The sequence below is a fragment of the Leuciscus leuciscus genome (genome assembly GCF_965113295.1).
Source record: "Leuciscus leuciscus genome assembly, chromosome: 16".
Taxonomy (NCBI): domain Eukaryota; kingdom Metazoa; phylum Chordata; class Actinopteri; order Cypriniformes; family Leuciscidae; genus Leuciscus; species Leuciscus leuciscus.
Genome location: NC_138740.1, coordinates 35,424,020 through 35,434,225, shown reverse-complemented (window position 1 = coordinate 35,434,225; position 10,206 = coordinate 35,424,020). Strand labels below are relative to the sequence as shown.

Genomic DNA, 10,206 nt, shown 5'->3' with positions numbered 1-10,206 from the left:
CTCAAATTAACACACTGAACGTCCAATGAAAACTACAATTCCTGAGGGGAAAAAGTGTGTGTGTGTGTGTGTGTGTGCGTGTATATATATATATATATATATATATATATATATATATTGTTTCTGTACTGCCTAACACCTCTTTCCCACTTCTGTCTGCATTATGGTATATTTTAAACTGCAAACTTAGTTGTAGCAATACAATGTTCTGAAATCTCTCTCTATCATTATCTGAACATGTGATATTGGTTTTAATTGATATGCAATTACGTGCATCAGTGGGCAACTAATTTCATGCAAATAACCTGAAAAACAGGGAGCTGTTAGTTAAGTGTGAGTGTGTGTGTGTGTGTGTGTGTGTGGTGTGTGTGTGCGTCACACCTGCAGGGGTGATGCTGAAGACCCCAGTGGGTGGATGGGAAGGGTGTAATTGGTGCCTGTTTAAATTCTCCTGCCTGCCAAAACATTCACTTCCCGCATGCAAACTTTGGGAAACGACGCTGCTCATTACGCCACAGTCTTCAGACACACAGATCTGCGTTGAGCTTCAGAAAACCTTCCTTACCTTCTCTGATCACGCCTCACTTAAAGACGACCCGTATTTCTTAAAGGTGAAATGCACCAAAAAATCTGCAAAAATCCTGCTGGAAAATCCATTTTGAACACATTTAAAATATACATCACATTACCTGCATACATACATTAAAGGGTTAGTTCACCCAAAAATGAAAATTCTGTCAGTAATTACTCACCCTCATGTTGTTCCAACCCCGTACGACCTTCGTTCATCTTCGGAACACAAATTAAGATATTTTTTATTAAATCTGAGAGCTGGCTCACTCCTCCATAGGCTTCTATGTAATCGATATCTGCCGGCCCAGAAAAGTTAGTAAAGACATCGTTTAAATAGTCCAAGTGACTCCAGTGGCTCAACCTTAAGTTTATAAAGCGACGAGAATACTTTTTGTGCGCAAAAAATAAATAAAAATAACTACTTTATTCCACTATTCATTTCCTTCTCTCTGGGCCTCGAGTTAGTTCACGTAGTGTAACTGCGCAGCGCTTCTGTGTTGTACGTCACACGCATCACACACATGACCAGCGTCGGCCAATAGTGAGCCTACGTGGTGACGTACAACACAGACGCGCTGCGCTAAAACACGAGGCCCAGAGAGAAGGAAATGAAAAGTGGAATAAAGTCGTTATTTTTGTGTTTGTTTTTGCACACAAAGTATTCTCGTCGCTTTATAAACTTAAGATTGAGCCACTGGAGTCACTTGGACTATATTAACGATGTCTTTAATACATTTTCTGGGCCAGCAAGTTATAATGTCTTAGAAGCCTATGGAGGAGTGATCCAGCTGTCAGATTTAATCAAAAATATCCTAATTTGTGTCCCGAAGATGAACGAAGGTCTTACGGGGTTGGAACAACATGAGGGTGAGTAATTACTGACAGAATTTTCATTTTTGGGTGAACTAACCCTTTAAAGCAAGTATATACATAAAGATATGTACTGTATATATATATATTTATATACACTAACAAATCTCAACTGGTTGATAGTTTATTTATGTTGTCGCAAAGTGTAATTATATTATCGGCCAGCTCTAATCTGCTAAATACGACTAGAAGGCATGAAGATATTAAGATATTCAAAATGTCAATATCATGATTTTCTGTAAAGCTGCTGTGAAACAGTGTGTGCTGTGAAAAGGGCAATATAAATGAATTCTGCATTTTAGGCAGACAGAGAGCCTTAATCCTGGTAAAAATCACTGGAATTATGCCTTGGTGACTTACCGCTCTGTTATAATGGCAGAAATATAAAAGGAATTATTAAACGCTGACATTGTCTGGAGCAGGAGAAAGGACTTCTTCCGTGAGCCTCCACACATGCTGTATTTTTCTCAGTCTTTCTGATGTAATTAACCTTGCGTCTCTCCTCTGTCTCTCTGTCTGACCCTGAGAGACGCTGATTTACCCTCTCAGTCAGAGCTAACATTTACAGTCCTCCTTAAGTGTTGTTCTTACTGTGTGTGTGTGCACTGTAAAAAAATTCTAACCCTCCCAAATCAAAAATTTCAAGTGACCGATAACATCTAAATTTTTCAATTGGCCCAAGTGAAATTCTTGTTGCAATAGTCTGTTAACATTGGCTCAATGAGAAATAATACGTCAGACTAAGTGAAAAATTTAGATGTTATCGGTCACTTGACATTTTTGACTTGGGGATGTAATTTTTTTTTTACAGTGTGTGCCCAATGTTATCTGTGAAACTCAATTGGATAGACCCTCTGGATAGACCTAAAACTCCAAAAACCAATCAGAGCGATCGTCATGTGTAAAGCCATATGCTGCGTCCCAATTCGCCTATGTTACACTACGCCATAAAAGTATGTACTCTTTTTGTGAAGAAAATGTATTTACTTTTGAATGTGTAGCAAAAAAGTAGGCAACTTTTGGACATACTACTTCATCATCTTTATCGGACGGATCTGTCGCGTGCGTCCTGTCACGTAAACTGCCCTGTCAATCATCTCGTCACAGTTAAAATCCTCTATTAAATCTAATTTAATTTCCTACCGTTTCGGAGAGAAATGTAGTAGCATGTTCATCTGCCAGTGGGTCTTTCATGGAGACTGTCCTCATGTGTTTGCAATTTGAATATAATAATGCTGCATTTAAAAGTTGGTGCGCTTGCTCAAATGCCTGTGGGCACAATTGGATAGGCTAGACCTAAAACCAATCAGAGGGATCGTCATCGTGTAAAAAGCCCGCCTCATCGTTTCTGATTGGTGCCGCGATTTCCACGGCATGGAAATGGCCTTGAATGAGCTCTTTGCCAGACTTACTTGCAGAGCAAATCTAAATTTGCCGGAAGTTGTCTGGGTTTTCCCAGACTAAGTAATCTGTGCAAGATTCTGGGTAATCTGGGTCAGAGATCAAAAGAGAAAGCAGAGGAGTGAACTTAGTCTAGTTAAACCAATAGCAGACAGGGGGCGGGGCTAAAGGAAAGGAGGCGGGGCCAATACGAATTTTACTTTAAATTAAATTAACATTTTTATTCAGCAGAAGTGGCAGTAAAGACATTACAAGACAAGGAATCACGGTTTCCACAAAAATATGAAGCAGCACAACTGTTTTTAACATCGATAATAATAATGAATGTTTCTTGAGCAGCAAATCATCATATTAGAATGATTTCTGAAGGATCATGTGACACTGAAGACTGGAGTAATGATGCTGAAAATTCAGCTTTGATCACAGGAATAAATTATATTTTACAATATATTTAAACAGAAAGCATTTTTTTAATATATATTGTGATAATATTTCACAATTTTATAGTTTTTACTGTAAGCAGAAAAAACCCTCAAAAGACCTTACAGACGCCAAACTTTTGAAGGCTAGTGTTACTGAATGAGTGTGTGCTGGTGATGGATGTGTGTGGGAATTCCCTGTGTTTGCCAGTGGGTTTCAGCTGGCAGGGATATACTCGTTTCATTGAAGGATGAGAACCGCCATATAAAGCTCAACTGCCCTCTGTGAATTATTCAACGGACAGATTTGCAGCTCTTTCATCATTTGAGCTTCCGACAGTGAGCGTAGACCTGCTGCAAACTGTGTGTGTGTGTATGAAAGGGATTCATGAGACACGCAGACAGTTTCGGAGACGGAAATGCTGTGTGAATGTGTGTGTGTGTGTGTGTGATGGAAAAGCCTGAAGGCCCTAATGAATGACGTCCATCAGCGGATGTTATTTTCAAGTGCCGCCTCGCATGATCTAATTCAGTTCCCTTTGCCTGTTTAACAAAGAATGAGATGAATGAGAATGAGATCTCCGCAATATCTCGAAAAATGAGAATAAACGGATAAACGGTTTCCTGATGATTCTCCTGAGAAAAAACACTCCAGTAATCTCACACGTGTCTCCTTTAGAGTTTCTCAACGATGTCTGAAACTGTGCTTGTAAGTGCAATCGAAAGTCCGAGATCTGAATATGAACTCAAACATTCTCATCGAATGACCTGAGCTGCTCTCCACATTCACGACACTAGACTCTTGTAGAGCGCAGTACACACTTTCTCAGAGGTGTTGGTTCCAGAAGCATTTTTCCATTCATTTCTCCCACAGGGATTTTTAAGAAGTATTCGTTAAAGGGTTTTAAGCCATGAACCAGGTATAAGGTATAAGACTTTGTTTTGCTCGACGTCTAGAGAGGAGGAGCTAGACTTAAACTCCACCCATTTGCAATACATTTACATTTACATTTATTCATTTAGCTGACGCTTTTATCCAAAGCGACTTACAATTGCTATATATGTCAGAGGTCGCACGCCTCTGGAGCAACTAGGGGTTAAGTGTCTTGCTCAGGGACACATTGGTGTTTCACAGTGGATTCGAACCCGGGTCTCTCAAACCAAAGGCATGTGTCTTATCCATTGCACCACCACCCCTCATACAATACAATATTTTTAAGTTTATTGCAAAATATGCTTATATATAAAAAAATTTGAGCGTGTAGTGAATTACAAGTGAATTACATTTGAAAACTGTTTTTACTGTATTTTTTTTTTAACAAATAAATGAAGGCCTGGTAAAATCTTTATAATCATGAAAAATGTAAAAAAAAAATTATGTAAATCCAGTGGTCAAAACAAATAGCAATCCTGATGTATATATTCAGTTCTTCAAAATTCATGATTCATGAAATTAACTGGATGGCAATTAGTGTTTCAACTTTTTTAGGTCCGTTTTAGGAGAAACATCTAAGACAAAGTTGATATCTAAACAAAATACTTCTACGTCCTGAGCTATGACTCTGAACCCTGCCTCTTTTCCGGCTTTCTTTACTCTGGAAAGACTATATTTATCTCCATTTCTGTTGTGTTGCTCATGAATAGCATCTGCTTTTACCTCAGGGTTCGGCCGTCATGGTTACAGCACTTATCTGAGTCTGAATAGACAGCGACCGGCTCTTTTATAGTCCAGCCAGACAAACGCTTACGTGAACATGTCCACACATCCACAAACAACTTGCCTAGTCGCGAGCCTGTGGTCACATGACAGGTGTGACAACACGAGTGGACAGGAGTGGGCGAGTGTCGTCCTGATGTGTCAATCATCACTGCCATGCTTAAACTGTTACTGTGTTACTGTCACTGTCAGAGACGTCTCACACACACATGCTTTATGGTCAAGGACAAGTAATTGTGTCTCGCTAAAATGTTTCCTTCAGTCGTACACTATGGGTCAAAAGTTTGGAATGATTACGTCTCTTCTGCTCACCAAGGCCGCATTTGTTTTAATAAAAAATAAAGTAAAATAGTGAAATATTATTACAATTTAGACTAGCTGTTTTCTGTGTGAATATATTTTAAAATGTAATTTATTCCTGTGATCAAAGCTGAATTTTCAGCATCATTACTCCAGTCTTCAGTGTCACATGATCCTTCAGAAATCATTCTAATATGATGATTTGCTGCTCAAGAAACATTTATGATTATATGATTTCTACTTAGGTAGAAATGGATTATTGTTTATAATAAAAAATATTTTAAACATCCTTATCCAGTAATCACGAACAACTAAAAATGTCTTCTAAATTCAGGGTTCAAAGCGAATGGTACATTTAGTTCTTGAATCATGAAATAATTGTGTTAAACTACTTGAATATTCACGGAAAAATCCAAGTTTCAGTGAATCCAAAAGTAGCTTCGTCATTATTAAAGCTGAAATATAAATCAACCTATACATTGGGGGATCAAAAAGGTTGAGAACTGCTTTTTTAAAGTCCCCCTGTGGCGAAAATCAAGCTTTTAATGTTGTTTATATGTCTATGTGGTGTTTTTAATATGCTTTAAGACAAATCATGTGTAAATTCATAAGTCGACAGCATTGCTGAGTATTTTCTCCTTAAAACTGCAGTGAATCAAAGACAGTCTCAAAAACACGGTTCGAAATCGCTGGTGTTTCTGACGTCACAAACTACCTTGTAACCAATCAGATCAACGTGTGATCGTCAACGAGGTGATCTCTGAGCTGAGTGAGTGAGTGGAGGCGGGGCTCATTTGCATATTCATAGGACCGCGTATACTAAATGAGGCAAGGGTGTCAAGTTACATTCAAGCTATTTTAAGGTATAAAGAATTTTTTTTCAAGAAAATAAAACATTTAAAGGAACACGCCGACTTTTTGGGACTTTAGCTTATTCACCGTATCCCCCAGAGTTAGATAAGTCCATACATACCCTTCTCATCTCCGTGCGTGCCGTAACTCTGACGCACCCACCGCTACTGTAGCTTAGCACAAAGACTGGAGGTAAATGGCTCCAGCTAGCATACTGCTCCCAGTGATTTGTATAGTCACAGCGTGTACAAATAACAAGGTCACATGAGACACAGCCATAAAAAAATAAATAAAAAAAATTTTCCTTTAAATATGTCATTTTGGTAATCAAAGATGAGTTTTAAGAAATAAAATGATTGACTACAGGAGGACTTTAAATCACCAATGTAAACTATAGATGATGGTATAATTGAAGATATTTTTATGAAGATTGATTTAGTTCACCCTTTGAAGGCCATCTTCTGTCTCGCTCAGGGAAACACCTGGCCCAGGTGCGTGTGTTTGCTGACATCAGGTCAATCTAACGTGAGATCTGAGTGAGAACAATGAGCTGGAAAACCCGTCAGCTTTCGGCACACAAACTCCTGCTGCAGCGCAGATGAGGAGAGGAGACCTGAGGAGGGAAACAGAGAGAAAGAGGGAGGAGTGGGGGTTTACGGATACGTCAGGACTCTTCCTCTCGCTGTCATCTCACTTCACCTCCACCGATAATAAATGGCTGCTGACGTTGATGTTAATTGGCTTTTTCTCCAGTGAGCAGAAACCTGTGTGTGAGGAAACCAGGACTATAACACTCTCTCTTTCTCCACAGCGTTTGTAAAATCCCTCAAATCATGTGTCACTTTATTGTTAAGTGATCAGACACACTATTTTCACCTGCTGGACTGTAAAACGTGAAAAAAAAATCCCACAATTGCTATGGGGTTGCATTCTAGCCCAAGTAAAAAGGTTAGAGGGGTGTATCACTAACCCTAAGTCCTGTATGAGCATTGTGTTTGTTGTGTGTAGATGCTATCTTTAAATATTATTTTATTTATTTCTGAGCTATTTCCTCATATAACCATATTTGGAGGTTAATGGTGAAGGGCAGGACTGTGTTAAGCTCTAATGAAGAGATGTGATGTGTCATTTAGTTGAAGGTTTTACTCCCACACACGGAATCCCCACTCTGCAGCGTCTGATTGGCCGTCTGGAGTCACATGACAGATTTCTAGTGTGAGTCATGAGTGGAGGAGGGAAACCCACCCTAAAGGGACTGACACAGCTCTGTGTGTGTGTGTGTGTGTGTGTGTGTGTGTGTGTGTGTGTGTGTGTGTGTGTGTGTGTGTGAAGCCTTGTCTTTACATGATCACAAATTTTACACTTCAAAACACCGCTGATGGGTTTCTCAGTGATGACACACAGTTTCTCTCATCTTTGCAGTGATAGACTGTGGTAATATCGTCAGTCTTTAGTCAGACGCTCTTTTTTTCCTCATGTTCAGAAGCAGAACTATCATCTCCACAGGGAGTTATAATAGAGGGACGGAGAGATTGTATTTGTGTAAAAGGAAATAGCTCATCCAAAACAGAAACTTATCATTATTATAATTATTTACTCATTCCAAACTAATATGGCTTTCGTAGACCACAAGAGGAGACATTTTGAAGAATGTTCACGCTGCTCTATTGAATGTGGATGGTGACCATGTGCTCAGTTCTCCAAAAAGTTCAAATTTACTGTAGTTTTGGGAAGTTTTACACTTTTCTCAAATCTTTGAACTGCGATCAGATGTGTTCAATCTGAAAATAAAAGCGTTGAAGTTTAGAAGAATGAATTCAGCTCGTTTTTTATCTCTAACGTGTGTTTTTAAATCAGGATTCATTTTGAAACAGCACTACACAGGACAGAGTGTTTTATATTCAGTACATGCAAATTGAGTCCAATGTTTTAAAGCTGCAAACACACATCACGGCCCACACGCACGCTCGCATTAATGGTGTTTTTGAAGAGTGCTATGCTTTTAAACCGTCACAACACGCTCACTGAATCTCACTAAACAGACACGACACAGACAGGAATATGAAACGGTCAGTGTTTATCAGTTTCCTGTAGAAGAACTTAAAACCCCAGAGGAACCAAAGAACAAATCGGAAGAACATATCATATTTTTAAATAACCCTCAAAGAGCCATATAGTCAAGTCAAAAGGATTCAAAATTATGTCAAAATGTATTTTGCTCAACCTAACAACAAACAACTGATTTGCTTTTATATTCAGATTTAAATGTAGATGGTTTTATACAAAGTGACTTACAAAGGAGAGAAAAAAATGTATATCTTCTGAAGACTAGAAGGCAATGTCTTCAAATTTCTGAGGTATCTTCAGGTCATACTATCAATGATCCCTACCAAATTTTGTGCCGATAACTCAATGCGTGTAAAAGTTATTATAATTTATATCAATTGTAAATTGTTTGATCTTGGTAAAATGAATATCAACGGCTTTGGAGTGACTCAAGGAATCCGTAGACACCAAGACCCTGAAATTTAGTAAATGTAGAAAGTCTTTGATAAAATTCCTCAATAATGCAAAATTATTTAAAGGTTTACTTTAAGAAAACTCGCAAAGGCCACATCTTAAATGCTAAACAGATCAGTTGGCTGTTTCCCAGGGAATCCAGGACTGTCAGGCCCAAAATTGTCATCCAAATTTGTCTTGCCACATTAAAAAAAGTTATAAATGAAGGCACAGTAAACAGTTCTGGTGGACTAAGGGTCTGACTGCCATGTTCTGTGGCTGTCTGCTGTCAAACAGAAGTCTAATTACAGAGCTGAAACACTAGCGCTGACAGACCGGACCAGACCGGAGTGGGTGGCATCGTCTGCTAATGTTTTTTTTATCATCATCGGCTGAGTTTGCAGATGCTTTTATGTGCTACCGGAGATCCAGAAAACACTGATAATAATGCTTTACGCCCTCAAAAAGTTTGTGTTGGGATTAAACTTGGCAGGTAAATGGACATCTAGTTGAGTGGTTGAAAAAAATAAAAAAAAATAATAGTACTCACCGTTTACTCACCCTAATATTGTTCCAAACCTTCTCCAGTCAAGATAGTCAAGTTTTTGAAGAGTGTCCTGACCGCCCTTATTCCCATAATAAAGATAATGAGGCCCATCAAGCTCTCAAAACTCCATTCCAAGTCTTTTGAAGACATCCGATAGCTTTTTGTGATTAAAATTGAAGTTGTTATTGACTTAATAGTGCACAAGTCATACATGTACAAGTACAATTTGATGCAATCAGGGGAACACATTTTTGATTATTTATACAGTTTCTTTTGGTCATTTTGTTGCTTGACATCCCCTATTACCTTTCATGATATGTAGAAGAATAAAGAATACAGAATAAAGAAAGGGTTGGATGACATAATGATGATTACATGATTTATTTTAAGGGGGAAACGATTCTTTTAATTACAAAAACAGAATAGGAAACAAAAAGGATGAACTGTCAGCTGAAAGCAATGGCTTTAATGAATTAACATGAAGCGTTTTGCACTCTAAAGACGTTGTTCATTTATTAGGAACACGGAGGAGGCGTGTTGGTGACCTACTTGCCATTGAATCTGTGGTGGAATGAGCGAGATTCGCTGATCAATATGGCCACAACAGAACAGATGATATTACATCTATCAAAAACACTCATTTATGTGAATAATGACCTGATCACACACACAAACACACTTAATGATGGATAGACAAGCCTGGACAACTGAAAAACATGCCAACATCAGTGGATGGTTTGGTAACACTTTACAATAAGGTTTTATTTGATAACGACGACATTGGTTAACATGAACTACCAATGAAGAATATTTCTAAGGCATTTATTAATCTTAGTTAATGTTAATTTAAACACTCAGTACAATATTAAAAGATAAAGATCAATAAATAATTAAACAAATCACAAATGTATTGCTCATTGTTGGCTAATGTTAGTTATAATACAGGGCTATTGAATGCTTGATTCTGATTGGATGATGAACATTCTAATGCATGCAATTTTCCAGTAAAGTAGTTCCAGGCAGGTTTT

The 10,206-nt window shown here is 38.2% G+C and overlaps 1 long non-coding RNA gene across 2 annotated transcripts in view; it reads right to left on the bottom strand.

The window, feature by feature from the left end:
* Nucleotides 1-4,647: 4,647 nt before the first annotated feature.
* LOC309478217 overlaps nt 4,648-10,206 on the bottom strand; it is a 19,878-nt gene continuing 14,319 nt past the window's right edge. For both annotated transcript variants that reach the window (XR_014198866.1, XR_014198867.1), the window contains one exon: nt 4,648-5,485. This is a non-coding gene — a long non-coding RNA (uncharacterized lncRNA). The remainder of the gene's footprint in view (nt 5,486-10,206) is intronic.